This window comes from Sinohyriopsis cumingii, chromosome 17, assembly GCF_028554795.1.
Source record: "Sinohyriopsis cumingii isolate HCF-2022 chromosome 17, ASM2855479v2, whole genome shotgun sequence".
In the NCBI taxonomy this organism is placed as follows: domain Eukaryota; kingdom Metazoa; phylum Mollusca; class Bivalvia; order Unionida; family Unionidae; genus Sinohyriopsis; species Sinohyriopsis cumingii.
The window spans coordinates 14,387,287-14,411,290 of NC_142977.1; the positions used below are offsets into that span (position 1 = coordinate 14,387,287).

Here is a 24,004-nt window from a genome sequence, read left to right on the forward strand (position 1 = left end):
ATTACTGGCTTCTCCTAATAGGCTCTTTATACAATGCTCATTATATTTTTCCTCTGCATAAGTTAATAGGCCTACACAAATTAATTTTTACGCAGACGATTTTGTAAGTATGACCAAGTGGAACGTTCTACTGATATTTTCTCATAAACGATTTTTTAGGATGGCTATCTGATCCGGCAAGCGGCATTAGCATTCAGCCAGAATCAGCATAAATTACACAAGGAACTCTGATCAGTTTGAGAAAAGCTTTCAAAATTTACGATTCTACTAAACCAAGTAACATAAATAAGCGAAAGCCAGGAAGTTTTGCAAATAACAACAATTAGTTTTTATTTCCTAACAATACGAAGATAATATTTATTAGAAAAAACAACTTAAAGCATTGTGAATCAAATGCCCAGTAGCCCTAAACGTTCTGTCACAAGTCCAAATATACGAGTTCCAAATGAATTCCAGTGGTTATTCGAACAAATTCCAATATTTAACGCGCTGATGTTCCAATAGCATCGAATGTTAGAATGTGCCAACAGTCATGATGTATCACAATGATATACTCCAAAATGTCTATGAATGAATTCATAATAATCGTAAAATGTGATATAGTCAAGAATTAACTGAAACAAAATGACTGATTTCACTTCCAATGTAAACGCAGCAATGTGTAATTCTAATATAAAATCAATCTTATTATAAAACCTTAGATAAAATTTGAGGAACGGGATGTGGATTAGAAGTTCATTACCAAAAAATTCTAAGTTATAAGCATTCTTATATAGATCCCCATTATACTGAACTGTTAATGGAAATATATATATTTAACTGGACAAAATTCAGTTTTAGAAATTCCAGTGTTATTATTAAAGCTGCATATAAGACTCAGAATCAAACAAGCACGTTTAAATCCATAAAACAGACATATAGGCCCAACCCCTACCTGTGATTAGGGATTATGATCAATCACACAATACAGGATTAGTGCCCAAGGACAAGTCTCCAGTAGGCCCCTAGTTATAAACTGAGAGCGGTGGGCCCCCAGACCGTTGTGGATCCCTGTCTTTTGTCCTAGTTGCTATACGCTGTTCACGCCCCTGATTAGGATGTACATGATAGCGATGTCTACTAGCATCTCAGAAGAGAGAGAGAGAGAGAGAGAGAGAGAGAGAGAGTGCTGCATTGTGAATATTTATAGTGATATCTAACACTGTGGCATCCTATCTCACCCAGTCGTGTTACCCTGGTAACAAGCAGTACGATTCAAATTAATTGTGTTCAGCGGACATTACGTATTCACGGTTTTAGTGACAATACACCCACTTCCCCATCGGATATTCAAGTGTCATCATATTGGACTACATGGGGCTAATCACCATAATATATACATGTCTATTCAACAACTTGTTTACGTTACTAAAACAATTTAGGAGAAGCCGAAAGACTCCTTCAACGTGTGTTCCTGTTTGTTAATGGGCTTACATGCTGGTTTATTCACGTAAGCACCTTCCTCGTCATAATCCATTTTATATGCTAAAAAAAAGTTGCACTAACATTATAGAACTTGCGGTATAATTATAATGATGACGGAGAAAAGCACATGATCGGTGTCAAGTGTACAGGAGTAAGGATAGCTGTATTATAATGAAGTTGTTTTTGCTTTCAAACAGTTGGATGTCTTGTCTACATTGTGTTAACTTATATTTAGAACAGGTTTTTGCCTGTGTTGTGATGTTTAATGTGGTGACACGTATCAGGGGAAATGCATTCCTTAGGTCAAGGTAACTAATATCCATGTTTAGTTCCCACAGAGTTATCTCTCTTGGACATCACAGATAGCAAGCGTGTGACATGTTTGTTGATGTAGGATGATATATCTTATGTTTATTTCACCCAATAATATCAGTGAGGCCTGTGGAGAACAATCGGGAACAACAGCCGTTATATTTAGACGGTATTAATAAGCCTGAGTGACTGATCAAAACAAAATGACACTGAATACTAGCAGCAGAGGGGGGGAGCAGACCGAAACTAAATTTAAAAATAATTGTTCTACAACAATTACTTCTCGATAGAACCCTATTTTGATGAAATAAACACTTCTACGGCCCTACATAAAACACATCGAAATTATTTTTATGCTGCAAAAATTGTGTCAAGTCCGATACGGTATCGTGTCCGCGGGTCGTGTAAATTTATTGTTACAAATCCGTGCGGGGTTCTTTGAGCGCGACTAAAGAAATTTTTAAATTTATTTAAATCCATATCGCCACCACACCAGGTTTGATGAATATTTCTCAGCGTATGAACATCAACTCCATTGAATATCGCAAGAAGATTACAGTTATCCCTGATTACTTTTGGTATTTGTGTGTAACGTTGAGTAACATAAATGACATCGGTGTTTTTATGACGACCCCGGGAAAATATTCTTGCAGGATTTTTTTGTTTATCCAGCATCACATCATCATACACTACTAGGTTATTTTTTTCCCCGTCGAGGTCCTCAACGCTGGGAGCTTCTTCGATATCAGTGATAAATTCAACTACATCCTCGTCACTCAGCGCTTTTGCACTCTCATTAAAATCTTTTATAACATTATAGCATCGCTGATCGTCTACAGATGGTGCTACCAAATACAGCTTATCCCACTTCATCCACTTCATAATCAGGTTCAGCAACAACTGCGTTTTACCCGATCCTGACGGTCCAATGATAATCATCCGGATAGAATTTGGTAGCACTGAATTATGCTTAACTGGCTCCCTTCGCCGCGTCGCAGAAAAATCAGTAATTTCCATTTGTATACAAAGAATAATAATTATGGATCTATATTGTGTGAAGTGTCGGGCACGAACCCCTACGAATGATCTAACAACGGTTACAACAAAAAATAACAGACTAGCAACTTCAGGTACGTGTACGCGATGTGGCACAAAAAAATTTAAATTTCAAAAAAAAAACGAGGTGGTGACATTGCAGCCGCCCTCGGACGACTTCCAGGTACCCCTTGGGGAAAGTATCCCGGAGAAAAACATCTCCCAGGATACAATTACTGCGGTCCGGGAACACGACTAGATATCAGGCTTGACAGCAACGATCAGCCCAAACCCGGCGAGTATCCGATAAACGCTATCGACGCAGCGTGTCACATACATGATATTGCTTATCGAAGTAAAGATCTACAAGACAGGCATATCGCGGATGTGAAATTAATTCATGCACTAAGCGCCATAAAAAATAAATCATTTAGGGAGTCACTCGCTAATTGGTTAGTAAGATCAGCGATGAAATCTAAATTAGCATTAGGCGCTGGATAATTAATAACGATGCAGACAAGTCCAAGGACTTCCAACGCTAGTGTTTCCATGCAAGCGATTTATTATTCCCCGGCCGGATACTGGAGAGGTAACTCAGCAATTAATAAACTCGCCAACGCGGCATCAGTAACACGCGAGGCTGCCAAAAAATGGCTGTCAAAACAAGCAATATGGCAAATCTACTTACCACCGCCGAAACAAATCAACTTTGCACATTTTGATGTTAGTGTCCCCAATGAAGTTCATCAGGCTGACATACTATTCCTGCCTCATGATACTGTCCGTAGAAAAACATACAAATACGCGCTAACAGTAGTTGATGTTGCTAGTAGATACAAAGAAGCAGAACCGTTAGCGACTAAAACAGCCGTTGAAGTTGCTTCTGCGTTTTCGCGAATTTATCAACGAGGACCTCTAAGCTGGCCCCGATTATTACAAGTTGATCCTGGCAAGGAATTTCAGGGCGCGGTGTCATCGTTGACAAAGCAGCATAACGTTACCATACGACGAGGACATACTGAAATTCATCGGGATCAGGCAATTGTTGAGCGATTTAATAGAACACTCGCTGAGAGATTATTCGGATACCAGTACGCGAGGGAATTCATTTACGATACGAGATCTCGTGAATGGGTTGCAAGACTGCCAAACGTGATCCACGCACTGAATAATGAAATTACCAGAACAACAAACATGAGACCTGTAAATGCAATCACAAAAAAATATGTACCCCCGATCACTAAAGTGATTCACGGACATGTTTCAACGCAGCCAACGACGCTAGCGTCCCCACTACTGGGTAATGTCACCGTTAGGTATTTATACGAACCCGGCGAACTCGAAGGAGGAAAAAAAAGAGCAACCGATCCCACATGGAGTGTTACCACACACAAAATATCCAGCATAACCAGATCAACTGGGAGAAACGCAATCTACAGATTAGATTCAACTGCTCCTCAGCGTGGGTTCACACGCGAGCAACTTCAGGTGATCCCCGCGGATACACAATTACCACCTCGATCACTTAAATAACTGCAGCAGCACCTCTGCGTCGATTACACTCAAGACAGGTCAACATCACATTTTCACGCGTATGACCGCGATTACTATCTATTCTATCTACGGTAAATTGCCTTGGATTATTTTTCGAATACTGCCACAGCAATAAACAATTACAACTTGCGCAGTGATTATTCTGCTGCTGTTGTAATTGTATAATAAATGTTTCGTCGAGATCAAACTCGTTGCCATTTTTTTTGTCGCTCTGTTTGTAACCGGCTAATTTCTTTCTTATTGTGTCACCAGCGATTGATCTGTTGATACTGTCGTTGATAACATCATCTAATACAATTCTTCGTAACTGACCTATCCTTCTTACTCTTGACACGGCTAAATAAACTAAATTTGACCACTCGATGCGATCATCAACAATCCAAACTGTTGTATCTGAAATAGTTAGTCCCTGCGAACTGTGGATGGTCATAGCGTATCCTAGCGTCCACGGGGATTTGCTCATTTTCAGTGCCTGTTCAACAGCATCAATATCAACTGTGACAATATCATTTAATACTAAATTCTGTTTTTCCGATCTCCCAGGTATATCAACGTCGGTATTCTGCAATCGCGTATCAGCTGGTCTATAACACAATGGCACTACCAGCATTGGAAATTTCTTCTGATGTAACTGAAATAACCGCTGCTGAAGTGTGTCCCTGACTATCTTTCTACTTGCCACTATGAGATCACTTGGTTTCCACGTTTCCCAAAAGTCGCTCAGCGAAGTCTCTGGAATTATTTCACGCATTATCTCACACTGGACTTTATTGGTTTGTAGCCTGATCAACGCCTTAAACTCTTTCAGCGTTTCATCGAGTGCTCTAACATCGTTAGTTATTTCCTCATAATAATCTACAAAAGTTTTCAGCCACGTGTGTGGAGATTCACCTGTAAATGGCGGTGGTTGACCATGATCGCCGCACATAACAACTGCGGTATTTTTCTTTAGCAACCAATCCAAAAACTGTTTTAATGTATCCAACGGCACAGTGTCTATCTCATCCCAGATTATTATTCCAGGGATATATTTCGTTCCCATCCGCGATGGTGTCCATGTGCCGCCGCTGTATTTGAAAAAACTGTGATACGTACACGCGTTAACATCCCGTTGTCGCATCTCCCTGGCAAGTCTATGTGTGGGTGTTAGCACAATCATGTCAGAGTTTTTAAATAATTCTATCGCGCGAGTTGTCTTACCGGAACCACCAGCCCCGTTGAGATAAACTGTTCTATGTCTCACAACAGGATCGTGCACCGGCGGCAGCGAAGTTGTCGTAGAAATTGAAAATTTCCCAGATATTTCTGCGCCGCGATATTCATCCTCGATTTCAACATCAGCTGATTCACAATATCCATGCAACATTTCATTTTTTATTCTCCATGAACCCCACGATGGATCATTCGGTATAACCTTATTCAACGCCGCTAAGTGTTTTTTATCGATATAGAATGAATCCGTTGCAACTCTCACTGCGTCAACGGGAAACCTATTAATCATCGACAATAGGTTTATTGATACATAAGCTAGCATCGAAGATCTCAAATGTGTGTACTGAGATGATTCTCCGTCGATATAACTAACAACAGTTCCTAATTTTTCCCCGTTTGACAGAAACACATCTTCGCGGGTACAAAACGTATTATTCGTGGCGGCATCAGCGACAATAAGATCCAATTCGGCCTCGTCCATGATTAATCGACTATGATGTAGTTTATGATCATACGCTCCACCTTGAGTAAATTTTCCTATTATTCTTCGTCCTAGATCTTTTGCTGTGCTTTCATCAGTTTGGGAAATTTTATTTCCAGGAGCTCTTTCGATGATAGTGTCGATAAACGATTCTGGATACTCCTGGAAATTTTCAGTTTCTGGTGCGCTAGCGCACTCAACGGTGACTTGCGGAGTTGGCAACCAAACTTCGGTTTGACGACAGTAGCATATAATCGCGGTACTGACCGTCAGCGACAGCAGTATTCGACTGTCAAGCATGTATCGCAATAACACTATTGGGGCCCATCGCTTCTCAACGAAATGTTTACCAAACCAAGCATAACACACAGGATGTAAACCCGTAGCGAGTTTAAACGACGACACACAAGCAACCCCGGTCAGGTCAAAATCAGGCAATGGTCCGTTTATGGCAACTCTTGTCATCGAGCTTGTAGGATGACCAAACCGCGCAAAATACTCACTACATTCTCCACGCCCAAGAAAACTTCCTGGATAACATGCCGTCATGTCCACGGATATCATATTGCGGTGATCATACTTGGTATTCCACAAACCACCGTGTCCGTATTCGACACAACTCTGTTGAATATCCTCGAGAAAACTCTTCGGGGTTGGTTTCCATGAATTTCGTTCTCGGGCTATATGCGTGACAACACCCGGGACAGTAAAACACTTTGTCAGTAACGTATCAGTGTCCGTGTTAGTATTTCTCGCATACTTCTCTGCGAGTTTTTTCATTTTGTGATGTAATTCCATTGTTCTGTATACCTCCCCGCTGGGTCTCACAAACTGATCAAACTCACCTTCGAGGTCACTTCGGAATAACCACACCGATACTGGATCGGTTTTACTTATCTGATAAATAAAATCAAACATGGAAACTCTTCGAGTTTCAATGCTGGCATTTCCAGAACCACTAGTGGTTCCCCCGCTAGCATTTTCCAATTCCGGATAATACTTTACAACACGATCTCGAGGAAATATCCTAACCGAGTCAGTCCAGGCGTGACTGTTATGATCGATAATAGTTATTGGTGCTCCACGGGAATCATATTTACTCTTGTACAATACCTCACCGGTCAACGATGAAACCGTTATAGGAAATTTTAGTAATCGTTCGAGCTCGGCAACATCATTTACTGACGCTCCATCATGTGCTACTTTTGCCGCCCACGCTGCTATTTTAGTCTGTCTTAGCGGTGTTAGGCCGTTTCCTCGCGCGGCATTTTTAAAATGTTCCATTACTCGCTCGGCTACACAATTCAACCCTGTGGATTTTATCAATGACTCTGACATCTTCATCGGGGCGAGTTTATCAACGCGTGGTTTCTTCATCGGATAAATTCCATAAATGACTGCGGTCACAGGATACGCTCTGGCATAATATGGTATATCAATCCCAACAAGTACTCCCGGGTTTGAGTCTTTGGTTACGACGACGGTTTTCCCCCGCCGGGCATCAAGAATAGGGTCTAGTTTGTCTCTGATAATCCATGTTGTTTCACCTGTTTCCGTGTCGTCGACGCCAACGATAAATTTTATCTGAATGAAATATTTTTTATCATCGAGATACCCAATTATGTTCGACGCGATTGTATCGTTGATGGTACCATCAATGATGGCATTTTCAGAAATGATTTTATACGAAGACCACACATGTGCGGCACCATCACGACGAAACTCTTCTTTGGCGTTCTTGATAACACCAATTACGAGTGTGAGTTCTCGTCGTCGTCGATCAAAAGTTAACCGGTCAAGATCGAATCGACCTCGGGGAAATTGGAGATTTCCAGGTTTTATTCTGGATAGTCTTTCAAAACTCATTATTATAATTAAGACAAGTATTTAAATAGGTAAAAAGTGTTATATATAATGAATCAATGCAAATGGATCAGACTAAATTCGACCACGCCGTGTAACAAACCATGCAGACACGAATACTGCGGACAACATGCTCAACAGGTCCGCCGTGGAAGTTTAGGACCAACTCCGTGTATCCGATGTGGTGTTGGAACACGAGGAAAAACGCAATTGTGTTCAGCGTGTGGTGGAAAACGCTATCGAGAACTAAAACGGTATTACGATAAAAAAAACTGTGATAACACTCTCGTAGGAAACTCTCTGAATTTCTCCGAGCGTGATTACATAAATAAGTTTTCAGACAAATTATGAATTAGACAAATGATTTGCTTGTAATATAATGAATCAAGAATTCGTCCCCGAACAAGAATTTGTTCCCGAACAAGAATTTGTTGCACAACAGGAATTTGTTGCACATCCAACTATTAAAAATTATGAAGCATCACGCGATGGCACGGTACGACACCGCCGACTAAAGAAACCAGTCGGTTATGTAACCAATACTGGTTATCGTCTATTTACTGGCCCCGCAAAAGAGAAGTATTTATGTCACCGTTTCATCTATGAATGTTTCCATGGACTGATCAAGGATGGTTTTGTCATTGATCACATTAACGGTAACCCTCTTGATAACTCCGTAGACAATCTTCGCATGGTCACCCAGAGCAAGAACTGCCTGCTGGGTAAAACAGGGCGTAGTAAAAAAACTGTAAGAAGAGCTATTAAATCTATAAACGCAATTACAGGTGAAGAAATTGTATTCGTGTCAATGTGCGCCGCTGGTAGGTATTTCGATATTTGTCCACCTTCTGTACAGCATGTCGCAGATGGGATCCACAAAACAGCATTGTCCAAAAAATTAAATCAAAAAATCACATTTTGTTATATCCCTCTTATCATTGACGATAACTCGGATATGCAAAAACTACATTGAAAATCTCTGATTTTAAAAATCTCTGATTTCAAAAATCTCTGATTTCACACGTGTAAAATGTTTACATTTTTCCATATTAGATAAAAAAAATGGTATAATAATATGAATTACGAAAACATAAGAATCGTAATTGATGAAATTCAAAAATTGAAACAGCGGGGTTTTAATATTTTAACAGACCCGGCCACAGTTATGTCGGATTTTGAATCCTTGAATGAGCTATCAACGAAGAAGAATACTCTTCCTTCCAGATACAGGTTTATTAAAATGCTGCAAAATTGCATTTATAGATCACTTGCCGAGATCACCAATGAACAAATACCCGAATTTATTCCACTGACGCGTGCAGTTGAAAGTATTCGTCGCACACTATCACACGAGTATGAGACTCGAAAATTAATTAATTCCCGAGTACGACTGCTAAAAAATCAAATAAAGAATTCCGACGCGGCAATCTCAGAAATCAGAGATTTCCACGATTGCTCTGAAATGCAAGCATTTCCAGAAATGCAAGGACTTCTGGATACATTAAGCATTTCTGAGAAGTCAGAGACTTCCCTGGAAGTCTAACGTAAAAACGCTAGCGTGAGAAATGTTTCACATTTCCGCAGAAACACCATTGTGAGTTTACAAGGGTAAAAAAAAAGTATTATTTTTTTTTTGTCTTTGAAATTCTACTATGGAAACGCTAGCGTTTCTGGAAATATGCAAGCATTTCTCAGGAAGTCCAAGGGACTTCTCAAGTCCTTAGATTTTTAAGATTTGCTTGAGTGTTTCTGCGGAAATACACGAATGAGAATAGTTCATGATGTGTTCTTGGTCACAAAAAACTGTGATCGTGTGATACTTCTGTAACTGTTCCTGTTGCGGCCGTGTCAACAAGAAGTCTTCGTTGCCGTGGTCGTCAACGACTTGGTCGTCAACGACTAGGTCGTCAACGACTATTTCGACATCCGAATACTGTTCCGGGAAATCAAATGCGGTCCTGATTGCCGCGTTGAGAATTTGTTTGTCATGTATGCGAACTCGGACATGGATATACTCGCGCATTATACACAACTGCAATTTTTTTAAATGAGAAGTCTTAAGACGAAAATCCATTAGGATTTCACCAGCAGGTTTATACTCACAGTCTCACCACGCAGGTCCAACAACCCCCCCCGTTGGTCGACGAGTTTGAAATTTATCGTTGACAACCACGGATTGGCACACCGTAGATAGACCACATTGATTGGTTCTTGCACAATCAGAAAACCAGGGGGGTCTTTTGGTGTGAACGTATACAGGATAAACCCCTGTTGGGGTGTAGTATTATCTGATGCGCTGTAGCTACCGTCGATGACGTCACATACAAGATTGACCGCGACCACATCTGTGATCGAAACTATCCCGGGAGATATGTGTCTGCCATCGGATGCTGTACTGTTATCGTGTCTTAAAATAACAGGTTGTGGTTTTATTTTCGTGTACGCGGCAGAAATATCTTTGAAAGATTCCGCGATGAGATCTTGGACTGATTTTCGTAGCGCGGGTGCGTTATATCCAGGAAATTTAAAATCTGGAATATCCTTCACGGAAATACCATATTGGGTTGCAAATTTTAATCTAGTTTGCTGTCCATATTCCCCCAGGACATTCCGAGGATCCTCCTTAAACGAATCCGGATCCACGAGATCCAACAACAACTGAATTATTTTTAGATTTATGATTTCCATCGCGGATGCAAGTTTGTTTAGTTTTTCTAACGTGGTGATAATTTTATCGCGAGAACTGCTTGCAGAAACGCTAGCGTTTCTAGTTCCCGTTGACGTATCGGAAATATAATCCTGAAAATATCCCCGCAACAATTGTAGCTGTTGCTGATGTTCAGTCGATATCGGAATAAAAAATTTAGAATTTAAGTCGTCGAGTTTGTAATTATCTGCAATGTGAGTTCCATCATCACGTGGAACCGTGATCTTCCAAAAATTAAACATATCATTTGGCGACCAAAGATCTCCTTTTCCTTTTGATAGTAATTTATCTGCAAGGGAAAAATAATTGCTGTACGCGAGGTCGTGTATTTCTTCCTTGGTGGTCTCGAAATCCGACTTCGATGGTGGCGGTGGACCCGGTTCGACCTTGGGTCGTTCTCGTGGCCATCCTAATACTGTTCGGATTGAGCTGCTATAAATATCCACGGCGTATCCCGGTGTTGAGATTTCAATGACCGCAGACAGCGTTGGTTCGTGCGCGGTCACAGATATTTTGGCTTCCTTGCCGGTGATTCGTTTTATTTGGCGTTGTATCTCCGCGTTGATTTCTTCGATCTGATAACTCCCAGTGGGTAGCGTAATTGTATCCCAGTCGAATTCGTCAGAGTCGGCTTTGGTTTTCCACGAAAACACAAACGAATTATTTGGCTGCTGACCGGAAAATGATTCCGACCTGATATTGGGCCAGCTGTGATACGCACTGAGCTTCGACAACGCGATTTCGTTTACGGCAATTGGAGTTGGAAAATTAATGCTGAATTGTGGTGTCGTCGAGGACACTGAGATCATCGTTGTTTTTACCGGTGTTGTGTTTGTGGCTATTTGTTGAAGCAATTCCTGTGGCGTTGCCATCGTTATTATTTACTGAACTTTTCAAATAGTCATTGTACGCGTGTGACATCGCCGTAAATTCAGAATCTGATATCGTTCCGTCGTCGAGACTTGATGATATCAGCGATGACAGTTTCTGATATGCGGTCACGGCGGTAGTTAATTTTGTCGTGTAATCGTGCAGTTTTGTATTCGCGCATGATGATATTTTTTTTGCTATTATTCCAAAGACGCCGGCGGTGGTTGTTGTCACAGAAACACAAATTGTTGCAGCGACTACTGCAGTCACGGGAGTTATCGCTGATAGTATTAATCCCGCGGATGCAACAGCGGTAGATACCGAATAAACCATAACATCCAATACTACAACGCGGCGTTTATACTTCCTTACTTTACGATTAAGCTCGTCGATGACGGTTTTTAATTCTGATTGCCACTCATAGACCTGATTGTATCTATATTCATTCCCGCGCGGCGTTGAAACGCTTTTGTGTGAGGACTCGGAGAGTCCTTGCGTTGACATTATTTAAATCGCATGCGATTCAATTATGCAGTGACCAATTGAGGCGTTGCAGCGACGAATTCCAAACACCACCAGTAAGATGTTGCTGTTAAAGTATCGTCGGCGGCTTCAAGCATAAATGTTTCCTCGGCGTTGCTGTTTAGTATTACAGTGCAAACCCCGGAATACTTATCGGTGGAATGTCTCCAAGGATATGTTGTGAAGATTTCAAATTTAGCGGCTGAAAACACAGACAACCTGTAAACACCGGTGGCTGTTGCTGTATATTTGATAGTGTTATTCTGTCGTGACCATGTTGCGAATCCCGATGATACCGTGAATACGATGTTGGTGATATGCCCGGGAGTAACTCCAGTGGGGACTTTAATCAGACTGGTTTTGTTAACGATCTCAGGAATACCCGATACTATATTCTGCTGTGTTTGTTTGATCGTGTTAATGTTATTTTCTATTATCTGAACTTGATCTGAAAAACTTTTTTCCGTTCTGACTACACCTAACCGGGTATTAATCTTATTGATATCGTTGGCGTTATTAGTAAGATTTGGTATGATTTCAGAAAGTTTCGTGTCGACGACTGGAGGATCCCCAAAGAACTTATCCACGGTCTCATCAGTTTTTGAGAAGTTTCTTCGAAGTCTTGTAAACGCGCCCACGTGAACATCATACTCTGCACGCAGCGTATTTAGTTTACCGTTGACGATGTCCACGTATTGTTTGTTTGACGCATCCTGGTCGGATTCGGGATTCGCTAACGCGGTTATTTTGTTGCCGCTCATGCTGAGTTCACCGGTCATTACGTCGCCGGCTTTTGTTACTTTGTCGCTGACTAGGTCAACAACGAGTTTGTACTGCGCGTCGACGTATTGTTTGTTTGCTGCATCGTCGTTCGAGGCTGGATCTCTGAGTACGGTTATTTTGTTTCCATTCATGCTGAGTTCGCCTGTCATCGTGTCACCGGCTTTTTTCACACATTTATCAACACCTTTATCAATACTGTCTTTGATGCTTGCGATTGATATATTCGAGTCCTTGATGCTACCACGGTCAGTAAAAACGGGAAAGTTACCAGGGATAGCTGTACGAACATTACGGATTAAATCATTCCACTTGATGTTGCTAGTTTTTAGTTTTCCTTGCTTGTCCTGAAAAACAGCAACTTCATCTGGGTCAACTCCGGCTAGATTCAAAAGATTATCGACTTCATCTCGGGTCGCATATTTTGAGAGATCAACATCCGTGCCAGGTTTGACTTTTCTTGTGAAAGGTCTTCCGTAAATATCCACCATTATTCTTATTGCTGTTTTTCAAATGCGTGAGAAGTCCTCAGAAATCGGAGATTTCCAGGGACTTCCAGAAATGCTAAGCATTGGAAACGCTAGCGTTGGATGCGGTATATTCATGCACTACTCGATGCGGAGACGTTGCTGGATTTCTTGAGATTGCATCAAGAACATTTAAAACCTCGCTCCCACAAATGGGCGGATCAACTAATGTTTGTGTTGGTAACGTCGACTGCCACACTGGAACATTAGAAAATCTGCTGTTGAGAGTGCGAGGCACTCCGCGGACATACTTGAGAAACTCAACTGGCGGTGCTAAACCGTACGAATCAAAATAGATAATTCCACGTGGATCGATCGCGTAAGCAACCCAGTGAGTTCCCGGACCATCTTTGTTGTCGAGATTGATAATGCCAGTTTCTGGATTATTCGGCCGCGTCGGTAATTGATCTCGCATAAATACACCTCTGAAATGTTTTATACGCAATTTTTTAACAGCATCGAGTAAATCAAAATTGGACGCTGGAAGCTTCAATGGAAACTCTCTGAGTTTCTGCGTTAGAATTTTTTTGGATACCATGATGCGGGGGTTCCCGGTAGTCTTAGCCCTGATCCGCGAGTGGATCTCCCCTTTTTTTTATATCCACTCCCAGTTGTATTCTTTGATGCTAGTCCCAAAAGAGTTGCCATTAAAGGAAATCTTGGTGAATTAGGTGAAGACATAACACGCTTCATGACGGTGGGAAGTACTGTAGCGAGAAGGGCAGGTGGGATATTACCACCCGTGGTACCCCGGTTGCGGTATCCGTTTCCAGTTGCTTTCTTTAGTGCGAGTCCAGCTGCGGTTCCAACTGCTCCTAACGCTGCTGCCTTTGCTGCTGCGACTGCTGCTGGTGCTAGTGTTGCGGCGAGTATTGGAATAAGAGGAAATATTCCACCGGTTTTAACCATATCGTGGATGGCCCCAGCTGCAAAATGAAGTTTGATTCCACGTCGGGCCGCGATCGCGTTAGAAATTTGATTGAGCTGTGTTTGAGTAACTGATAGTTTATTCTGTCCTGTACCGAGCTGTGAATGTTTGAGAGTTATAGATGTTCCTGACGATGATGCTTGTTTGGATCGTAGTTTATTGATTTGTCCTTGCGATAAAGCAACATTGACGTGATGATATACCATTTATTTAATAAGGTATGATTTAATTGTGTTTCATTACATGTTTTCTACGGGAGCGTCAATGACTCTCATTCGTCCACCAACACCTTCAAGTAGCATTGCTTTATCGGAGAGTATAACCGCGACAGCTCTGAAACCAGCAGGCGGGCCGGCGGGAAACTCGCCCACGTTAGCCCGGAAGTGTATATCAACGACAGATTGCTTTGTTAGATCCAAATGTTCCAGCGAAAAGTAGTAAATGGGATACAACGATATGAAATCCAGTTGTGATATTTGCAGACCAGTATCGACATTTTGATCGCGACCCATAAATGACATCAGACGATGATATGCCCGTGCGACCTGATTTCGTTCATAATTTATCAGTATGTCCTCGGATGGTTCTTGATGCCCGTTTATTCGCAGCGAAACCCCAGAGACAGCAAGTTTGTCAAATATCATATGCGATTGTGTTTGTGAATTTACCCGTGCATTAGCCTGGAGTGCAACAAAAATATGTCGCGGCGCTGATATTCCCTGTTGTTGTGATATATGCCACGTAAACTCCCCAACACCGGCACCCTGAATGGAATCTGTTGTTGTTGTCAACCACGATATCAATGATTTACCGCCTGTGTCCATGAAAGAGAGTAACCGTTGCTCTTCGGCGAGTGATGGAGTCATAACTGGCATCCATAACGCAAGCTTGAATAATACTACTTTACCATCAGCAGCACCGTCTTCTCGCCAGATGGCGTCATTGTCATCACTTTTTCGGTTAAGTACAACTGTATGATTGGCTCCAAAAATAACCTTTCGGACATTTCTGCAAAATCCAAAGATGTGAGAGAGTGGAATTGCGCATGAAAATCTCCTATGGTTAGTCAATAACATCGCCTTGCGCGTTGCAAAACCTAAATTGTAATCCTGAACGGGAAATGATAAATTTTCTACTGTATTAATAGCAACGGGAGGAGCAGCACGGTCTCTTGGTTGTCTCATTTCATAAGGTCTGTGTTCGGGATGATCAGAATTATCCTTAGCGAACATCATAGTCGGACCAGCTGATCTAGTGTAGTCATCGGAGTATCGTGCCAATCCCAGGATTGTTGTAGCAACATCAGCGTTATCCTGAATCGTTTCAATTTCCCTTCCATCAATGCTGTATGAAGCACTTTTAAACAGTGCCATGATACCATTGTTGACAAAACCAACTCGAACATTAGCTCCGTATTCTGTATTAGGGACAACATTTGTTACAAGCATACCCGTAACTTCAAGAAATGCTTCCGCGGGTAGGAAATATCTACTTGTGTCCCGAACTCGCAATTCAATTCGCCCCCGTTGATCAGGTACAGTTGCCTCGTAAGAATAATACTGAAAATCATGTACAGAATCGTCTTTGAGTATTGGTGCATCCATGTCAAATGCGGGATCGGATATGCGTTTGAACATTTTTATATAAAATCATCGCCGTCTAAAACGAAGTCCGCTTCCTGATATCAAACTTGTATTTATTTGTTCGGGTGTTTGGGTTATTAATTCCGCGAGTTTTTGATTGGCAGCCTGATTTATTACTTTACTGACATCCGCGGGCATAAGCGTAGTACTTGGTAGTTTCACCGGTGGTGGTTTTTCTGGTCTACGAATTAACCGCGCCAGTCTGTCCTTGATTGACGCGAATGCTTTCCCGGCGAGATCACCAACAGATCCAAGGGCTTTATCCTTAATGACATCAATAGCTTTCATCGACAATTGTTTTGCAATCGGTAATGCCTTAGGGGCTATTCTTGAAAACAAACCAGTAATTGTATCACCGAGACCATCTCCATAGGTTGCTCTGTAGACTGGTAATCGCGAGTTTACTACGCGGACTTGTAACACACGAGCGTGTCCGGGTTGAGAATTGTGCACGATCATTTTATTTAATTATTGTTTCTCTAACTAAATTTGCTAGTCGCTGTGGTAACCGTCTGCGAGTTCATCAATGAGTCCCCGGTAAACGCCGATATCCATAATACCACGCTGAAATAGTCTCTGACAGATATCTGCGGCTTCATTTATAATTTCCCGAGAGTTGTTTCCGGCACGTCTTCCTCCTATGAGAACTTCCAACCGTGATACGTCATTGACGATATTATCAGGGCAAGTAATGTGACCACCAAGACCACTACCAGTAGCGGCTGGTGCGTCGTGAAATTCTTCCTCTGGAGATTGCGGCCGAAGTTGTGGCTGCGGTGGTGAAGGTTGTTTTTTCCGCTGCCGAGTTTGTTTCTGCTGCTGCGGTGGTGGAGAAGAAGATTGCTGTTGTTGCAGAGGTGGAGGAAGTTGATACCCGGCGGGTTGTTTTTGTTCTGCTTGTTTTTCTCTTGTTTGTTTTACTAGTATATTATGAAGGTTTCTTAAATCTTCATTAAGATTTATAAAATCTGGATCATCATCTCTAGCCTGCTTTTTGTTTGTATATATTCGATATATCCATTTGATAATATTAGCATCAGCTGCTTTTTCATAGGCGGGGGTTAAAATTTTAGTTTTATTATATAAACCGCGTAATACTTTTTTAGGTAATTCTTCCCTTTTAGTATTTTTAATTTCTTCGATAAAATCTTCCTTAAATCTTTTAATTAATTCTGCGGTTTCTTTTACTGATTTTGGTTTTTCTTCCCCGGCGGCGACGTCAGTACCCTCAAGTATTTCTTCACCGACAGGTGGAGGTTGAGCTGCAGCGATATCAGCTGGAAGTGTTCGTAAAATCTTCTTTGTCTGTTTAGTTCTTCTTGCTATTTTTTCAGCCTGCGTCGCAGTTTGTTTTGATACCGGAAGAAGATCTTCTTTGATGACAGTTGTAACTTTCTCAGTAGCTGCAGTGACGGGTTTAAATAATTCCTCCGCGGATTCTGCAAAGACTTCCCGCGCTTGCTGTCTTAGTTGTAATTTTTGTCTGACACTATCACGGACAGGAAGAAATTTCTGAATTGCTTCGAGACGTTCTCGAGCTAATCTAGTAGTAAGTGCTTCTCCGATATTTGCCATTATTTATTTGTCAATGATTTAATTTCCCCGCACGGATTTGTAACAATAAATTTACACGACCCGCGGACACGATACCGTATCGGACTTGACACAATTTTTGCAGCATAAAAATAATTTCGATGTGTTTTATGTAGGGCCGTAGAAGTGTTTATTTCATCAAAATAGGGTTCTATCGAGAAGTAATTGTTGTAGAACAATTATTTTTAAATTTAGTTTCGGTCTGCTCCCCCCCTCTGCTGCTATACTTTACTTTAGATATTTATGAAATTAAATTAAAAAAATGTACACTATGAAAACAAATCTACTTTAGACAATAACATTATGTTGGCGTTGTATAGGTCTGATGATAGTGCTCGCTGTTACAGAGAGTGAGTTGTATGTGCTGAAAGCTCCGTTTTGGTGGAGTCTGCATTTATTACCAACGAGGAAATTCGATTCTTTTTAAATAAAAGCTAACACTGTGCAATATACGAAACTGCAGAGTCGAACCAGGGTCACTTTAATGTTCAAATTGATCACAGTGACCTAAATAGTAAATATTTGGTTTGCACAGGTGAAGATACTTGCTAATAACGATTTTAATGAGTGAAGGAAAACTAGGAAATAAAATATCAAGATTGTAAGCAACGCATAGCTGAAAATAATTAAAAAAACATTCAAAGAAGGAAATTAGGTCACATTAAGCTAGCATGCCCTCGTTTCTGGATCCACTGCATGCATGATACGCATTTATAATGTGTTCATGCAAAATGTCCTTTAGTTTTGTGTTCAGATATACAATTTAATAAAAGGGACTTCTCAAGTCGTTTTCTGAAGTTTAGGTAAGTATGAACCGAAACTCAACGTGTTACCTACTTTTGTATAATCAACTCGAAAATCGCTTTTATACGGTTCATATTTAATGAAATTAAAGAAGTAAACGGCCAATCTTTAAATGACCCACATTTTATATGCTGTATAAACATGGAATTATTGCATGTTCTACCCAATCTTCGCTAGCCAAGTGTTGTTTATCCAATTCTTTCCACATTACAGTGGATTGAAATGCACTGACGACCCTTTGCTAGGAAGGATAGATAAAACAGCAATTGTAAACCAGACCATTCATGTCAATAGTAATAATAAATAGGAAAGTCTTGGAATAAACAAAACCAAATGCATTATGTTCATGGAAATGTTAAAATCTTCATTGACGCTGTACGATATAGAAAGCCAAATGCAATATGTTCATGGAAATGTTAAAAGCTTCATTGACGCTGTACGATATATAAAGCCAAATGCAATATGTTCATGGAAATGTTAAAAGCTTCATTGACGCTGTACGATATATAAAGCCAAATGCGATATGTTCATGGAAATGTTAAAATCTTCATTGACGCTGTACGATATATAAAGCCAAATGCGATATGTTCATGGAAATGTTAAAAGCTTCATTGACGCTGTACGATATATAAAGCCAAATGCGATATGTTCATGGAAATGTTAAAAGCTTTATTGACGCTGTACGATATATAAAGCCAAATGCGATATGTTCATGGAAATGTTAAAAGCTTTATTGACGCTGTACGATATATAAAGCCAAATGCAATATGTTCATGGAAATGTTAAAAGCTTCATTGACGCTGTACGATATATAAAGCCAAATGCAATATGTTCATGGAAATGTTAAAAGCTTCATTGACGCTGTACGACATATAAAGCCAAATGCAATATGTTCATGGAAATGTTAAAAGCTTCATTGACGCCCTTACGATATATCAGTCTCTGGATATAAGTGTCCAGTTTTATACGTATTATAAACAAGTTCCAATTGTATCTCTATTTGAACATTTGTAAGAATCTTGTGTCCTTTGGAAAGCATTAACATCATGTTTGAGCTGCTAAAGTTCCAGTCTAGTTTCAGCCAGTTTCATATCTACTAAATATGCACGTAGCCCAAGTCAAAAGAATTACTTTTCAGCAAATATAAGTTACAAACAGCAAGCTATATCTGTTTTTAACGCAAGCATGTCCCTGTGGTGGATAATAGTTGTAGACGTACAAATTACCATGCCTTCAAAAGTAGAAAAATAAAATACGAATCACTGAAGTGACATAATTATATAATGTATAATTTATTTATTAATGTAAAAAAACATGTCTAATTTCATTTACCCTAAGGCAATAAATGCTTGTTTAATACTCCTAACGATAAAAATGCTAAAGTTTCATCATTATATAGATGTCAATTTCGCTCAGATAGATGTGACAGGCAATCATCATATGCTTCACAAAATGCCGACCAAATTTCACTGACCAACATAAAGTATGGGGAGGGAGGTATTTTGTTTTACGTAGTCACGCTAATAAGCTAGTTCGCTTACGGATTCGGAAGGACGTATAGATGGATTAGATTAAATCGTGATACCTACGATCTATCTGAACAAAATATTTCTGAGCAATTATATCTGAACTGTCGTGGCAGACTGTCCTGAGTTGACGTAAAGGAACAGGATATTATTAATTTGAACATGTTTACTTCGAGTGAACATAAAATCATGATATGAAAATTAAACAGTCGATCGATGTTAAGAAGATGTTCATTCGCGATTCCTCTGTCTCACGTCTTTGGATTTTGTAGAAATGTTAGAAATGTTATTTTCGGGGCCAAGCATACAGTTGTACTTGTAAGAAAGTCTACTGACGATGATGATATTTTGGGAGAAGGTGTTGGCGTTAATGCTGGTAAAGTATTAGTAACAAAACTTCCGTTTTGGATGCCGGTAATGACTCCAACGATTGCCGAAGAACTAAAATTACTCTCTTTTATGGGTTCATGCGGTAAATCCTTATTATCATGGTTAACAACAAAATCAGACAGTGTTCAAAGTACCGTTAATGGTTTATTCACGTGGCATATAGCATCTCAGCAAGGTGTTTCTGCGTCAAGACATATTTTCATTGTTTTTCAAAATACTGAACGAGTAAACTCGCAAGAAGAGACTCCAACGATATTTGACAAACTTGGAGTTTCTGAAGCTACACTGAAGATAAATGGACATCAAGAATCAGCTGAAGATATATTATTCAATTTTGAAATAAATCATGTAGCACGTGCATATCATCGGTTAATGACATTTATTGGACGTGATCAAAATATAGATACTGGTTTGCAAATATCTCAACTAGACTTTACAAATCTGTATCCGATTTATTACTTTTCGCTGGAACATATTGATTTATCTAGACAATCTGTCGTTGGTTTTCACTTTCGAGCTCGAGTAAATAAAGACGCTAGAGGTGTTCCTAATTACAGAGCAATCGCTGTTATACTCAGCGACAAATCAATCTTACTTGAAGGTGTTGGTGGACGAATGAGAGTTGTTGATGCTCCAGTAGAAAACGTAACTAAATCGCTTATGATATTTATAATGTCATATAGTCATGTTAATGTCACTCTGACAATCAAAACTTGCAAGTAAATGCGAAACAAAAATAACACTAAAAAGAGATCAAATTTCTAGTGGTGATCCAAACGATTTTAATGAGGCTTTAGAATCGAAAACCGGAGTTCAACTTCATCTTTCTCCGAGTTCCATTAAAGACTCAATTAAAACAGGTGGTATATTTCCACTTCTTGCGGCTATACCAGCGTTAATAACCGCTGCAGCTCCAGCTGTAGCAAAAGCAGCTGCACTTGGTGCTTTTGGAATCGCCGCTGGAATGGCATTAAAGAAAGCAGCAGGACAGGGATTTTAAAAAAGGGTGAAGGTCTAAGATTACCAGGAACCCCTTACCGGTACGGAAAAGTCTGAGACTTCCAGGAACACTTCGTTAATTCTTCCAATTCAAATTTTTATTTACTTGATGCTGCAAAAAATTAAATATAAATATTTTTAGATGTGTTTTTATGCGTGATCAGTTACCTTTCAAACCAAACAATGCTGAAACAGGGATTATTAACCTTGATAATAGTTCTGGTCCAGGAACTCATTGGGTGGTATACGCAATTGATCCACGTGAAATTGTTTATTTCGATTCGTATGGGTTGGCTCCACCAAAAGAATTCATTAATTACGTAAACACAATAAAAACTTAAATTTTGGTATTAAACATTACCAACACAAACACTAACTGATCCGCCAATATGTAGTCGTGAAGTAAGTCATGTATTAAATGCTATATCTTGATCAACATTACCATCTCATAAAGTCGTGCACGATTATACACGTTAATCGTTTTAAACAGATCTTACAGTTTAATGGTTGAAATTTCCGGAAGATCTTCTTCTATCAAAGACAAGAAAAAGAAAGATGATATAGATTTGTCAAATTACGCGACTAAAGATTAATGTGCCGATATAATGACCCTCTCTGGAGTTGACCGAGATGAAGTTTTTCTTTTTCAGGATAAACACGGTGTTTTAAAGACGAGTTCTCGGTGCTATTACGGATAATATTCCAGTATATACTGACGGCGGTAGATTCAGAGACTCAAATATATCAATCGCAACTATTAGAAATGAAATTGCAAAATGCGTTGCTAATCGTTTGCGATCTACCGGTGATATAATGACTGGTGAGCTCAGCATGACTGGAAACAAAATAGTTGTTTTACAAGATCCAACATCTGATGAAGATACTGCAACAAATAATATGTAGACACAGTAGGTGCTAGATTATCCACGCTGCGAGCTGAGTATGACGCTGACGTAAGTATGTTTACAACTCTTCGTAGCAATTTTAGAAAAATGAGTGAAATCGATATTAGAAATGCTACATCAGACATTGAAACGATTAATAAACGATTAGGTATTATCGAACATCCTAAATCATTTTCAGAGTTATTTACGATAGCGCAGAGTAATATCAATAATATTGGAAGAAGACTAGGAGATTGTTATAAGTGAAATTCCTGATATGTTAACAAATTAATCTGATTAAAATTCGACACAAGCAGATTATCAACGTGGTATATACAGTAGCGTCTGGACAAGCAATGTGGTCACCACTCAATAAAACCATTAAACATCGCGCTGAGGTTACCGGTATATACAGGCTTTCAGTACTCGGTGTTGTAACATTTATAATATCTACCACGATTTCACGGCGTTATCAACCGACTCCTTCAGGTGGATGTCCTGGATCTATATTAGTGATGTTAGATCAAAACGACGAGGAAACATTTACTGTGGAACCCGAAGAAAAAGGCTCGGCTTGATGTATTATTGTTGCCTTGAATTAGTAGCTTAATTCCCACCTAATTAAAATATAATGAGCCTTTCTATCAACGTTAAACGTTGAAGATACAATCTAGCACACGAATGGAAAACAAACTTAAAAAATATCGTTCAAGAGTATACAGTAAAGATAAAAATTATCGCAGATGTGTAGGTATCGTTGACATAATTGTTTATTAAGCGTCTGCTGTTATCACTGGAACCGGCGTATTATTATCAACAATAACACCATCATTTGTGATGACACCAGCAGTTGTAACCATTTGTTTCAGCTGCAACAGAAATTGCTAGTATTCTTAATATCATTGCAAAAATGCAAAATTGCATTATTATATATTAAAATTACACACAGCAACGTTGGCATTCTCCAAATTATCATCGTTTTTAACACCAAGTCTTAGTGATGGAAAGATATTATATTTTGAGTTCACGGAGATGATTAAAATTTGTGAAGAAGCAATGACTGTTATTGATTTAGAAAATCAGGATTTAAATAAGAATTTCAACTCCGAACGAGCTACTTCAGCAGATTGTCGTTGTTACAACTCCGTCAAAAACTACGATGATATCAGTGAGCTCAACTAATCCAGAATTTAATGTTAATTTCCAACTGCAATTCCAGTGAAAGAAATCGCGCTAGCATAATTACGAGTATACCATAGTTGACCAAATATCATATCAAAATCATTCGGTGGATTACAGACGAAGAACTTTATCATCTGCAATTGAAATATAATCGCCAGATTACGTTGTAGATATTTATCAATCGTCAATTAAATCTGTTTTAGGTTGGCCTGAAATTTCACAGCCAGCGCCTACAGCAATATCTGAGCCAGCGCGATTTGATTTTACCTCGGATAAAAGGTCGTATTGGGAAAATATTCCAAATTATGAAAAGAATCCGCTGTGGAAAGTTATAAAAGCTAACCCGGACGGTGGTGAATTACAACCCCATTTGATGAAATATGGTGGATATACGGAACACCCAAAACGCCATATATCGCCAATGATGTCAAATTTATTTTTGACAATATTGATATCGAGCATAAACAATATTGCGACAAATTAAGCCAGTTAGTTACCGAGTATTTTTTGACGCTTACAAAAGCAAAAGAAGAAAGTATAAAACAAATAGAAATATTGGACCAAATTATATTTGATCTTCAAATTGTTCACCAAAGTATTCTGCAAGAGGTGATTAAGTCCGCGGGGTGGAAGAAACAAATATATCTTAATAAATATTCGTCTGCAACATATCCACTATGAGAAACAAATGTACCGACATTTAATCTTGGACTTAATGCCGACCAATT

The 24,004-nt window shown here is 39.7% G+C and overlaps 1 protein-coding gene across 1 annotated transcript in view; it reads right to left on the reverse strand.

The window, feature by feature from the left end:
* The window catches only part of LOC149777791 (beta-1,3-galactosyl-O-glycosyl-glycoprotein beta-1,6-N-acetylglucosaminyltransferase-like), a 49,034-nt gene extending 47,906 nt beyond the window's left edge, over positions 1-1,128 (reverse strand). Inside the window, exon 1 of the mRNA XM_089938841.1 lies at positions 935-1,128. The gene's annotated coding sequence lies outside the window, so the exon portion shown is untranslated. The remainder of the gene's footprint in view (positions 1-934) is intronic.
* Between the last annotated feature and the right edge of the window lie 22,876 nt (positions 1,129-24,004).